Source organism: Cetorhinus maximus, chromosome 4, assembly GCF_964194155.1.
Source record: "Cetorhinus maximus chromosome 4, sCetMax3.hap1.1, whole genome shotgun sequence".
NCBI classification, from domain to species: Eukaryota; Metazoa; Chordata; class Chondrichthyes; order Lamniformes; family Cetorhinidae; genus Cetorhinus; species Cetorhinus maximus.
The window spans coordinates 134,177,673-134,191,176 of record NC_135882.1 but is presented as its reverse complement, the minus strand read 5'-3'; the positions used below and the strand labels follow the sequence as shown (position 1 = coordinate 134,191,176).

Here is a 13,504-nt window from a genome sequence, read left to right as displayed (position 1 = left end):
TACGATTTACATCAATGACTTAGATGAGGCGAGTAAAGACATGGTAGTTAAATTTGCAGATGACACAAAGATAGGTAGGAAAGTATGTTGTGAAGAGGACATGAAGAAGTTGCAGATGGACATAGATAGGGTGAATGAGTGGGCGAGGATCTGGCAAATGGAGTATAATGTGGGAAAATGTGAAGTTGTTCACTTTGGCAGGAAGAACAAAAAAGCAGAGTATTACTTAAATGGAGAACAGCTGCATAATTCTGAGGTGCAGAGGGATCTAGGTGTTCTAGTACATGAGGCACAAAAAGTTAGTATGCAGGTACAGCAAGTAATTAAGAAGGCTAATGGAATGCTATCCTTTATTACGAGTGGGATTGAATATAAAAGTAAGGTTGTTATGCTTCAGTTATACAGGGCATTGGTGAGACCGCACCTCGAATACTGTGTGCAGTTTTGGTCTCCTTATTTAAGAAAAGACGTAAATGCATTGGAGGCGGTTCAAAGGAGGTTTACCAGATTGATACCTGGAATGATTGGGTTGTCTTATGAGGGAAGGTTGGACAAAAGATTGGACTTGTTTCCACTGGAGTTTAGAAGAGTGAGGGGTGATTTGATTGAAGTATACAAGATCCTGAACAGCCCTGACAAGGCTGTCGAAAGGATGTTTCCTCTTGTGGGTGAGTCCAGAACTAGAGGGCACTGTTTTAAAATTAGGGGTCGCCTTTTTAGGACAGAGATGAGGAGAAATTTTTTCTTACAGTGGGTTGTGCGACTTTGGAACTCTCTGCCTCAGAAGGTGGTGGAGGCGGGGTCATTGAATATTTTTAAGGTAGAGGTAGATAGATTCTTATTAGGCAAGGGAATCAAAAGTTATCAGGGTTAGATGGGAACGTGGAAATCGAAAAACAAGATAATCAGCCATGATCTTATTGAATGGCGGAGCAGGCTCTAGGGGCCGAATGGTCTATTCCTGTTTCTATTTCTTATGTTCTTATGTTCTTATGCATCAGATCTAAGCTCTGCAGTCCTACCATACAGGCTTCAGCCAATTCAATTCACTCCATGTGATAACAAGAAATGGCTGAAGGAACTGGATACTGAAAAGGCTCTGGGCCCTGACAATATTCCGGCAATAGTATTGAAGACTTGTGCTCCAAAACTTGCTGCACCCCTAGCCAAGCTGTTCCAGTACAGCTACAACACTGGCATCTACCCAGCAATGTGGAATATTGCCCAGGTATGTCCTGTACAGAAGAAGCAGGACAAATCCAAACCGGCCAATTACCGCTCCACCAGTCTACACTTGATCATCAGTAAAGAGATGGAAGGGGTCATTGACAGTGCTATCAAGCAGCATTTACTCAGTAATAACATGCTCACTAATGCTCAATTTGGGTTGGGCCAGGACCACCTGGCTCCTGACCTCATTACAGCCTTGGTCAAATATGGACAAAAGAGCTGGACCCAAGAGATGAAGTGAGAGTGACTGCCCCTGACATCAAGGCAGCATTTGACCAAGTGTGGCATCAAGGAGCCCTAGCAAAACTGGAGACAATGGGAATCAGGGGGGACACTCTCTGCTGGTTGGATTCATACTTAGCACAAAAGAAGATGGTTGAGGTTGTTGGAGGTCAATCATCTCCGTTCCAGGACATCACTACAGGAGTTCCTCAGGGTAGTGTCCTAGACACAACCAACTTTATTTGCTTCATCAGTCATAAGGTCAGAAGTGGAGAAGTTCGCTGATGATTGCACAATGTTCAGCACTATTCGTGACTCCTCAGATACTGGAGCAGTCCATGTCCAAATGCAGCAGCACCTGGAAAACATTCAGGCTTGGGCTGATAAGTGGCAAGTAACATTCTCGCCACACTAGGGCCAGGCAATGGCCATCTCCAACCATCTCCAAAAATCTCCATTCAATGGCTGCTCCCAATCACAGAATGGAGGCAGCTCCATTGATATGCTTGAAGCCGGATCTCTAAAGCCTTTCTGTCCACTCAAGCAATGCAAAAGCATGAAAGTGCCACCAAATGCTCGAGCTTTTCACCCGCCGGGCACAGACTGCAAATTAATGTGCTTTTTAGAGGGCAGCAGGGCAATTGGTCAACTGGGCAAGTAGTACAACCCCCTTACAAAATGTGGCCATGGCGCAGTCACTGGTGGAGGTGCTTACAGCCCCTTGCAATGTCTTTATTAAGGTGTGGACCAGTATCCATTATGGGTCAAACTAACAGCACAGCCTTGCAGTGCGGGTTAGGAGAATGTCTGTGCCTGAGCTGAGAGCACAGCATGCAGTCCAGTGTGCAAAGCTGCCTCCAATCAGTCAAGTGGAGTGAGGCAGAGGCAGGTGGGGTTTCGAACAGCCAACCAGCGCACTATACACTCGCCATCCAAGTGGTGGCCAGCGCTCTCCGGCATGCGTGAAGAGGTCTTCAGACTTAACCAAGAGAGGTTCTTAGGACACATATGCTAACCCAGGCATCTCTCTTTGATCCTGCAGGAGGAGAACATCTGGAACATGGAGCCTGGCGATTTAGCGGTATGCCTCATGGCTTACAGGGAGCAGAGAAGAAGAAGGAGAGTGCGGCAGAGGCACCTAGCTCGGTTAAGTGAGGAGCACCTCCCTCAAGATAAAAGGGCGGCAGAGCCTGCTGCACATGCAGCTGAAGATCCACAGCAAGCCATCACTCATAGGCACCTCACTTGACCCAGGGTCTATTGATGGCACTTGTCATTCCTGCAGATGACTGAGAACCAGTGTCCCTGAAGACTACTCATGTTTAGGGAACTGGTTGATAACATATACCACTTGCTGCAGGATTTGGCACTATGGGGACATGGAGGGCATCCATTGCCAGTGGCCATGAAAGTGACCGTGTCACTCAATTTTTACACCAGTGGCTCCTTTCAGGGCTCCACAGGTGACCTATATGGGATCTCACAAGCCTCCATGCAAAGTGCATCCAGGAGGCCTCGGATGCCATCTTCACGAAGGCACACAACTTTGTGCATTTCTCCCGGGAGCAGGAAAGCCAGGAAGCAAGAGCGCTGGGATTTGCACAGATCTCAGGTTTTCCACAGGTGCAGGGTGTCATTGACTGCACTCGCTTAGATTTCCGTGGCAACAAGCAGTCTACTATGTCAACAACAAGGTTTCTACTCACTGAATGTTCAGCTAGTGTGCGACCACTACTAACACATCCTACAGGTCTGGGCACAATTTCCAGGGAGCGTCCACGGCTCCTACATCCTTAGTAGGTCTCAGATCCCTGATGTCTTCCAGGGTCCAGAGTGGCTGCAGGGATGGCTCCTCAGGGAAAAGGACTACCTGCAGAGGATGTGGCTGATGACACCCGTGTGATGGTCTCAGACTGCACCAGAGTGACCGTAAAACGAGGTTCATGCCGCGACCCAGACTTTGGTGGAGCAAACTCTAGGCATTTTGTAAATGAAGTGCCTCAACAGGTCCGGAGGAGCACTCCTATACAATTTTCAGTGAGTGTCACACATCATCTTCACTTGCTGCGTGCTCCACAGCCTGGTGCTGAAAATGGGGGAGGATCTGCCTGAGGAAGAGATGGAAGAGCTGTACGTATTCTCCGATAAGGAAGATGCCACAGGAGATCATGGTGATGAGGTCTTCGAATGCAAGGATGCCGAAAATGAGGCCATCTCACTGGCCAGACAAAACAGGTGTTCTCAGGAGGCCCTCATAGCCACAAGATTCATGGAGGATGATGATGAGATGCAGCGAGAACAGTCCTGACATCCTCACCTTGAATCTGTGAACGTTTGACTCCTGTGTGGCTGATGGCTACACACATACCCTCAGTGCTCAGGCTCATGTCATGGAGACAAAGCGGAGGCCCTAATAGTCACTAGATTCCAGGAGGATGATGATGACATGCAGTGAGGATGCTCCATAGATCTTCACATAGCCTCTGTGAATGTCTGACCCCTGTCTGGCTGAGGGCAGCTCACTTGTGCTCTGTGAGCAGTGTCATGTCATGGAGATGCAGCCATGAAACTTTAAATGCACCTGATCCTTTGTCTGCCTCCAGCACCTGACCTCTTCAAGAGCACAGCATCACTGGTCACAGATGCTGAAGAGATGGGGGCCAGCCCCACCTTAAAGGTGCTGAGAGCACGAGAGAATGACAGAACTCTGTGATGCCTGCACACGACATTCTGGCAGCAATGGCAAGCACCATCGAGCTGCCGGCCCATCACTTTTGTCTGAAGGCCCTGGACTGAAACATCTGCCTTTACCTTGTGCAGAAAGGTTTCACATCTGAGTGACACAAACCCTGCTCATCAGAACAAGGAGCAAGGAGCCATAGGCAGGGAGACATTCTTGGAAGCTTATTTACAATAGTGAATATTAAGTACAAGTGAATAACACCCGTGCCAAGGTTATGCAACTACATCTTAACCTTCGAGGTATCAGCTGTGGCTCAGTTCATAGCACCCTCACCTTTGAGTCAGAAGGTTGTGGGTTCATGTCCCACTCCCGGAAAAAAAAAGTCAAGAACCGTGAATGTACTCGAAAGAGTTACATCTTAACCTTCCTAGCCCTCCAATTATGTCTTGGTGCTCCCCCAACATCCACAGCAGAGATGGAGGCAGCCTGCTGACTGCTATGGCCTATCTGTGATGGCTTTGACGGGCGTGCTCTGGAAGGCCGAGACCTGGAAGGCTGGGTCCTGCTGCATGGCAGTCGCACCCTCCTCAGTCTGTGGAGCTGGAGCTACTGGGGTCACAGGAAGAGGGGGTTTGGATGGGCCGGACACTCCTGAAGTCACCTGGGTGAATGGCCCTGGGATGTTGAGCTGCTGCTCCTCCTCCCGAGGGCCCTTGGCTCACTCCTTGAGGAGAATGGAAAGCTGGTGTGAGATCGAGCTGCCCCACACGCCTCTCACGTTGACACTGTTGGAGGCCAGCTATGGCCTCAGCGATGGAGTTCAGCCCCCACAAGGGTGCAAGAGCGATATGAACGTCTTCATGGTGGCTGCCATCCTACCAGTGTTAACCTCGGTGCATCGCCTGAAAGCTAACAGACTCTTCCATCATGCCTTGCAATCTGAGGAGTGCAGTGGGCACCCCTTCCTGATATTCCCGAACTTGCCTTTGCAACCCCAGCAACTGAGGAATGCCCGAGTCCAGAGGCTCCTCATCTGAATTGGACTCAGCAGATTTCTGGCCTCCAGCAGTCCGCCAAGTGCTGGACACCTGGGGAGTCCCTGCCGCCACGTGCTATGGATCAGACAGTGTGATGAGCTCACCAGATTGTGACCCCAAGGCTACCCTAAAACTAGCTCCCACCGACATTTGTGTCTCTGTGCTGGTGGAGGGTGTGTGTGAGTGCTGTGATGGGTCTTCAATTAGAGTGTCATTAGACTCTTCCTCCGATGTGCCTTCGGGACTTGAGTCAAGGACTTGGATCATGGACTCCCTCGGCTGCTTCCTAGATGTGCCTGCGAAAGCAAGAAGAGATAATTAGTGCATAGCAGGGGACTGTGGAACAGGGGAACTGGCTCACAGTATTGTTGTCTGATGGATGTTGCACTGCTGGATCCTCACTTGGTTGAGCAGCACTGACCACATGGGAATGGTCCAGATCACCGGCCAGCTGGATGATTCTATTTTCAAAGCCTGTGAAGACCTTGATGCCACGCATTCCTCCACCAGTCTGCAACGTCTTCCTTTTGTTGTGTCCCAGCTTGTCCTAAATGAATACAGATGGAGAGAATGTAAGCAGGAGGTTCCCCTTATTTGAAGGGTCAGTCACAAGGGGGCATAAGTTCAAGGTGAGGGACAGGAGGTTTAGGGGGGATGTGAGGAAAATCTTTTTTACCCAGAGTGTGGTGACGGTCTGGAATGCACTGCCTGAGAGAGTAGTGGAGGCGGGTTGCCTCACATCCTTTAAAAAGTACCTGGCCAGATGAGAAGGATGCCTGGCATGTGTGAGTGGTGAGTGGTGCCATGGATGGGATGAGGAGATGCAGGGCAGATGAAGGTGCGTGTGAGTGAGTGAATGGTGATGTCCCTTGAACCAGCAGTGAACGAAATCCCTGTGGATGTATGATGGTCTTGTGAGTGTGTGAGTTGAGAGCGATGAGAAGAGTGACTTACCCTGGTGGAATGGAAGAGATCATTCAGCCTATTTCAGCACTGGGTTGCTGTCCTCTTTTGCAGGGCATTGGCGCTGACCACCGCTGCCACACCCTCCCATGCTGGATTGGTGACCTTGCTGGCTGATCTTCGCCCAGAGTGAGGATAGAGGACTACACAGCGGACCTCCACAGGGTCCAGTAGGCGCTAAACTTTGGGGCAGCATGCTTCCTCTCTTTGGGAGCCATGACTTTCCAGCAGCTTCCAATCCCTTGGAGAGTGCTAGCTCTGTCCAAGGGGTGCCCTTTAAATATGGCGCCAGGATTACTGACAGCCTGAAGTGATGGCGGGGTGGGTGAATCAGAGCTGCCCTGCTAGCGACTTGGCGTGTTTCCTGGGAATGCATTATCAATGAGATGGAGCATGCCGAGAATGGGACAATACAGCGCGAAAAGCCACCATTGCGGCCAGTAGATAATACGTCCTTTTTCCAGCTCGATACTGCACTTTGTGCAGATCTGGGCTGATTCCGCCTGAAGATATCAGGCTCCAGCTATACAAAGCCCTGGTTAATCACACCTGGAGTACTGTGAACATTTCTGGGTACCACATTTAGGAAGGATAAATAGGCCTTGGAGTGAGTGCAGTGTACATGCACTCTGAGTTTCAAGGATTAAACTATGAGGAAAGATTATGCAAACAAATGTTCCATTCCTTGGAATTTAGGAGATTGGGAGATGATTTGATCAAAGTTTTCATGATAAGAAGAACAGATAAGGCAGACAAGAGAGAGACTATTTCTGCTGGTTGAGGAGTCTAGGGCATAGTCTAAAAAATAGAGTCTGACCTTTCAGAATTAAAATTAGGATGCACTTCTAGACACATAGAGGCCAGGATTTTATGACCCCACCACAGCACATCTCCCCTGGCAGATGTGGCGAGCCAGTTAAATCTCCATTCAGTTCAGCTGGACCGTAATATCTCACCAGGCGTGAGAGGCCATAAAATTCTGGCCATAGGGTGGTAAAAGTTTAGAACTCTCTTCCTAGATGCTAGATCAATTGTTAATTTTAAATCTGAGATTGATATATTTTTGTTAACCAAAGGTGTTAAGGGATATGGGGAAAGGACGGGCATATGGGCTTGGGTCAGAGATCTGCTGCCATCTTATTCAATGGCGAAGCAGGCCCGAGGGGCTAAATAGTCTACTCCTGTCCCTATGTTCCTATGATAGTGGACAGTGAATTTGGGATGTGCAAGGCTGGGTTTACAAAGGATGATGCTCCCAGAGCTATATTTCCCTCTGTTGTGGGGAGGCCTTGATACCAGGTAAAAGTTTGTGCACTAGCAAAACCCTTGTCGCTTTTGGGGCTTTAGATGTGAGCATTGAACATGATTGTCCCATAGGCTTTTACATGATTTAATGTATATGTTGGAACACAAAATAGCTGCTTGTAGGTCAATATTTTATATGAAGTAACCTCTTGTCTTATTGGTGCAGAAGTTGCCTAGATATGGTTTTAAAGAAATAAACTTTTAAAGTGTGCACGAGTTCTTGTTCACTTGCCTGCTCCTTTGCTCTTCAGTAAAATTTCTTTGTACTCTTTTGGGAATGAAACCTGACTTTTCCCAATTGCCCTCTGTGGAGAGCTGCCTCAGAGATTTAACACCTTGATGTGTTCACCCTTCTATGCTGACAAACTTAACCTACCATCATGTGCCATTCTTTGCCTTCATCTGTTTCCTATCCTTACTACATTCTAACTCTTCATTTATCATTGTGTGTGCAGCATAATAAGGTATTCTTGATAAAAGGATCATTATTTTGGGCTCAACGAATCCTAGACTAAACAGTTTTATTTCTTGAGTTAGGCTAAATATACTTTTGCATGCCAATTTTTTTGCTATTTGCTTGTATAATAGCATTATTCCCATTTATTCTGTGCACTGTCCCTTCATGTATCTGGATCTGATCTGCTTTAAATTTATCCCTTCTTTTCTAAACACTGCACAATCATCAGTGAACATCTCCACTGCTGACCTTATGCTGAACGAAGGTCATTAATGAAGTAGTTGAAGATTGGGCTGAGGACACTGGCTGTAATGAGGACTGGAGCTGAGTGGTCCTATCAGAACCCAAACTGAGCATCAGAAAGCAGGTTATTCGGTGATTAAGTGCTGCCTGGTGGTACTGTTGACATTTTCTATTACTTTGCTGATGATTAAGAGTAGACTGATGGGGCAATAATTGGCCAAACTGAGTTTGTCGTGCTTTGTGATTTTCCACTTTGTCAGGTAGATGCCTGTGTTGTAGCTGTTCTGGAACAGTTTGGCTAAGGGTGCAGTTAGTTCTGGAGCATGTCTTCAACATTACAGCTGGATGTTGTCAGGGCCTTTTCTGTAAGGGGAAGGTTTAACCACACCGTCTATAATGAGCTGCTAGTTGCCTCAAAGGAGCATCCTGTTCTGCTCAAAGGTACCTCTGAACCCTAAAGTTAACTGAGAGATGCTGATCCAAATGATGCTGGAGACATTTAACATACTGCCCACGTATGGGGCCTTCCAAGCTGTGTTGTGCTTGTGTACCTCTGGTCACACTACAGGTCTTGTAAGAAACTTTAATGTTACCCACACTGTATCCATCTGTGAGGGATCTGCCCTTTTCCATGTCATCCTGTGCTACATCTGGCTGGCAGAGACCTCACTGACTACAAGATCCTGACTGAACATGGTATTCGTTCACTACCACAGCTGAGGTGGAGATTTTACATGATGGCAAAGAAAAACTGTTCTGTGGGCCTTGATTTTGAGACTGACATAGACCTGGCTGCCTCCCTTTTCAGTGCTAAAGAAAGTAATGAGCTTTTAGATGGTCAACTCATCGTCATTGGCAATGAGCATTTCAGATGCTCAGAGGCTCTCTGATGGATGAGTAAGCAATAACTCAAGGCCCTCCATAATTGCTTGCAAATGTTTCTAAATGACTGTTGAAATTAGCTACTTCAATTCAAGTGTACCAGAACTCTCTATTGTACCTAGTTCTAGTAGCTGCCATTCCAATTCTAAGTACTCAGGGAGCTTGAGTGCATTTTCTTTGTGGAGAGGGGACAGAAGGAGAGTGTTCAGTTACAAAATCAGTTTGGAATGTCTTGCAATGAACTTTCAACTCACATCTTTGTCAAATGGATTTTCCTCCCTCAATATTGTCTACTGTTTTCAATGTGAATTCCTATCTTTTGACTTGCATACTAAATTTGATAATTACCTTGAGTTGAATGTTCAATTAACAATTGATCAAGATGCTGCTTTTTTCCCAAAGCTACAGCAGCACACTTAATAGCACCATTGGCAGCCGCTGGTCAATCTTAGTTTTCAGCCATTGATCCTTTGAAGTCTTCCATCCCTTCACCCCTTCCATAAAACTACTGATTGTCTTGTCCAACAGTCAGGCCTTTGTTATTCTAGGATATCTCACACCTCCACCCCACCACCCCCAAATCCAAATGTGATCGTTTAGTTTGAGGAGAAATGGCTATTAAATTCAGGGCAGTAGAAGTAAATGGCCTTCCACCGACATCATTATCTAGAATACCCATAAGTTCTTTTTTACTTACCTTCAGTGCAATTATTTTGGCTCAGTGGTAAAATGCACAAGGATCATGTTGCTTTCCCCCTCCCCCACCAACCTCTGACTAAGGTGTCAATGGTGTCAATGGTGATGTAATAGACCTCAGGCAGTTAATGAGACTATAACATGTTGATGTATATAAATGACTTACTCACAGTATCATGGTATCTTTACAGTGCAGAAGGAGGCTATTCAGCCCATCAAGTCTGCCCTGGCTCTCTGAAAGAGCATTCCGCCTAGCCCCACTCCCCTGCCTTATCCCTGTAACCTTGCACATTCTCTCTTTTCAGGTAGCAAACCAATTCCATTTTTAATACCTCAATCGAACCTGCCTCCATCACCTTTTCAGGAAGTTTGTTCCAGACTCCAACCATTGTTGTGAATAAAACAACACTATTCACCACAAAACCATGACTACCATGATCCATTTTTAGGACTGAACTTGGATGTTTTTTCCCCAACTTTCTTCTCAAAGTGCTTGTCAGTAACCTGTTCAATAAAGCATCTGAAATAAATCTTGATGTGGAAATTGCATATGGACATTTGTTCTAGTTAAAATCTTGAATAAGCCTTTTTTCCAATTAATTGCACCTTGCTAAAATGTGAAGTGGGAACTGAAAACCTTGGGGCTGCTACCCCATTATGTGTGCTTTTGTTGAAATGGACTCATTTGGTCATACTACCATATGCAACATGGAACTTGCATTTATATAGTTCCTTTCCTGACCTCTGGAAGTCCCAAAGCACTTCCAAGCCAATGAAGTACTATAGTCACTGTTTCTACCATAACGTGTCTGTTCCTGAGTGGATGTAAAGGAACCCTTGGCATTATTCAAGCCGCCTCTGGGAGCCTTGACAAATTAGGGAAAGCAACTGGGTTCCAGCATTGGGAGGTCCAATCAGTGTGGCCCATGGAGATGGCAATGTATTAAATGACCTGATGATCTGTATCTGATGTTGGTTGAGAGATAAGTATTGGCCAGAACACTGGATGCAGAATTTTCCTAGAATAATGCTATCCCCCCTTCACCCCTGGCGCCCACATCTCCAAACATAAAGACCAGGAGTGGGCCATTTGGCCCTTCAAGCCTGCTCCTTCATTTAATAAGATCATGGTAGATCTTCTACTTCTGTGACACCATCACGCACTATCCACATATCCTGTGATTACCCTGAGTAGCTAAAAATCTATTGATTTCTAACCTGAATTTACTCTACAACTGAACATCCATAGCTCTTTGAAGTACAGAATTCCAGAGGTTTGCAAACTTCTGAGTGAAGAAATTTCTCCTCATCTCAGTGCTGAATGATCAAACTCTTATTCTGAGACTGTGACTCACTTGTCAGGAAAAACATCTTTTCAGTTATCTACCACATCAAACTCCTTACAAATTTTATTTTTCAATGAGATACTTTTCATTCTTCCAAATTGTAGGGAATATAGCACAAGTCTACTCAATCATTGCTCATAAGACATCCCAGTAATCAGTCTAGTGAAGCTTTGTTGCACTCCCTCTAAGATAAGCATATCCTTCCTTGGATATGGAGATCCAGTGCTGTCTTAATAAGGCTCTATACAATTGCAGTAAGAGTTCTTTATTCTTAAATTTATATCTTTTTTAATTATTGCATGGGATGTGAGCATCGCTGGCAAAGCCAGCATTTGTTGCCCAACCCTAACTGTCCTTGAACTGAGTGGCTTGCTAGACCATTTCAGAGGGCAGTTAAGAGTTAACCATATTACTGTGGGTCTGGGATCACATGTAGTCCAGACTAGGTAAGGACCAGGTAAGATTTCATTCCCTAAAGGATATTACTGAACCAGATGGGTTTTTATGATAATCGATGATAGTTTCATGGTCACCATTTCTGAGACTAGCTTTCAATTCCAGATTTTAAATAATTTGAATTCCACCACCTACCATTGCCCCCACAGCATTAGCCTGGGCCTCTAGATTACTAGCCCAGTGATGTTACCACTCCACCAACATCTCCCCAATCTATAGCAATGATTTGGATCTGTGGACCAAATGTAATATTTCCAAGTTTGCTGATGGCTCAAAACTTTTTTTTATTCCTTAAATTCCCTTGAGAACTGAGTGGCTTATTAGGCCATTTCAGAGTCAATCACATTACTGTGGATCCAGAGTCACATATACACAGATTTCCTTCTCTAAAGAACATTAGTGAAGCAAGTGTTTTTTTTTTATTGAGTTCAAATGTCACTATCTGTCATGGTGGGATTTGAACCCAGTTCCCCAGAATATTACCCTAGGTCTCTGGATTAGGAGGCTAGTGACAATATCACCATGCCACCATCCCCCACAATATGAGCTGTGAAGAGGATGCTTCATCCTTTTCAAGAAGATTTAGACAGACTAATTCAGTGGGCAAAAATATGGTTGATGAAATATAATATGGAAAAAAGTGAAGTTATCCACTTTGGTAGGAAAAATAGATACGTAGAGCATATCTTAATTGGAGAGAGATTGGGAAATGTTGATGTCCAAAGAGACCTGAGTTTTCTTGTTCATAAGTCACTGAAAGTCAACATGCAGGTGCAACAAGCAATTAGGAAGGAAAATGGTATGTTAGCTTTTATTGAAAGGGGATTTGAGTACACGAGTAAAGAAGTCTTGCTACAGTTGTAAACAGCCTTGGTGAGACCACACCTGGAGTATTGTGTACAGTTTTGGTTTCTTATCTAAGAAAGGATATGCTGGCTGTAGAGGGAGTGCAATAAAGGTTCACCAGATGAATCCTGAGATAGCAAGATTGTCCTACGAGGTGAGATTGAGGAGACTGGGCCTATATTCTCTAGAGTTTAGAAGAATGATAGATGATCTTATTGAAGTGTACAAAATGTTTACAGGGCTTGACAGGGTAGATGCAGGAAGGATGTTTCCCCTGATTGAGGAATCTAGAACCAGGGGACACAGTATCAGAATAACAGGTAGGCTATTTAGGACTGAGATGAAGAATATCTTCACTCAGAGGGTGGTAAATCTTTGGGATTCTCTACCTCAGAGGGCTGTGGAGGCTCAGTCATTGAGTATGTTCAAAGCAGAAGTCAATTGATTTCTAGATACCAGTGACATTAAGGAATAAGGGGATAATGCGGGAAGATGGCAGTGAGGTAGAAGATCAGCCTTGATCTAGTTAAATGGTGGAGCATGCCTGAAGGGCCGAATGGCCTACCCCGGGTCCTACGTTCCTAAGTTCCTAAACTTCAATCCCTCTACAATAAAGGCTAGGATACCATTTGCTTACCTAATTGCTTGCTGTAACTGCATGTTCAATTTCAGTGATTTGTTTTCAAAACCATCATGATCCTTCTGAATACCAGCATTTCTCAATCTCTCACCATTTCAAAAAATTCTGCTCGTCTATTTTCCTACTAAAGTTAATAGTTCCACATTTTTCCAAATTATATTCTTGCCATTCATTTAATCTGTCTGTATCCTTGTATAGCCTTTTTGTGTCTTCCTTACAACTTACTTTCCCACCTAATTTTGTATCATCAGCAAATTTGAATGTCAAACTTCTTATAACCAGTTGGTAAAGGAGGAGATCAGAAATCAATGTTTACTCAGCTTTTGATTCATTCATAAAATGAGACATTAAAAATTACACTATCTCCAGCTCTACGATCAACTACCAGTGTCAATAAGTGTCTCTTTGTATGTCCACAAGTCATTGTACAATGAGTGCCCCGCACCTGTAGACACCTAACCTTATGTATATAATTAACTTGATGCATTATATTTGGTT

General features: G+C 45.1%; 1 protein-coding gene and 1 pseudogene across 1 annotated transcript in view; both read left to right on the top strand.

Annotated features, from left to right (window-relative positions):
- LOC144679914 (actin, cytoplasmic type 5-like) overlaps positions 1 to 13,504 on the top strand; it is a 52,515-nt gene that overhangs the window by 16,483 nt on the left and 22,528 nt on the right. The window lies entirely within an intron of this gene.
- Positions 8,464 to 9,030, top strand: LOC144679397 (actin-3-like; annotated as a pseudogene).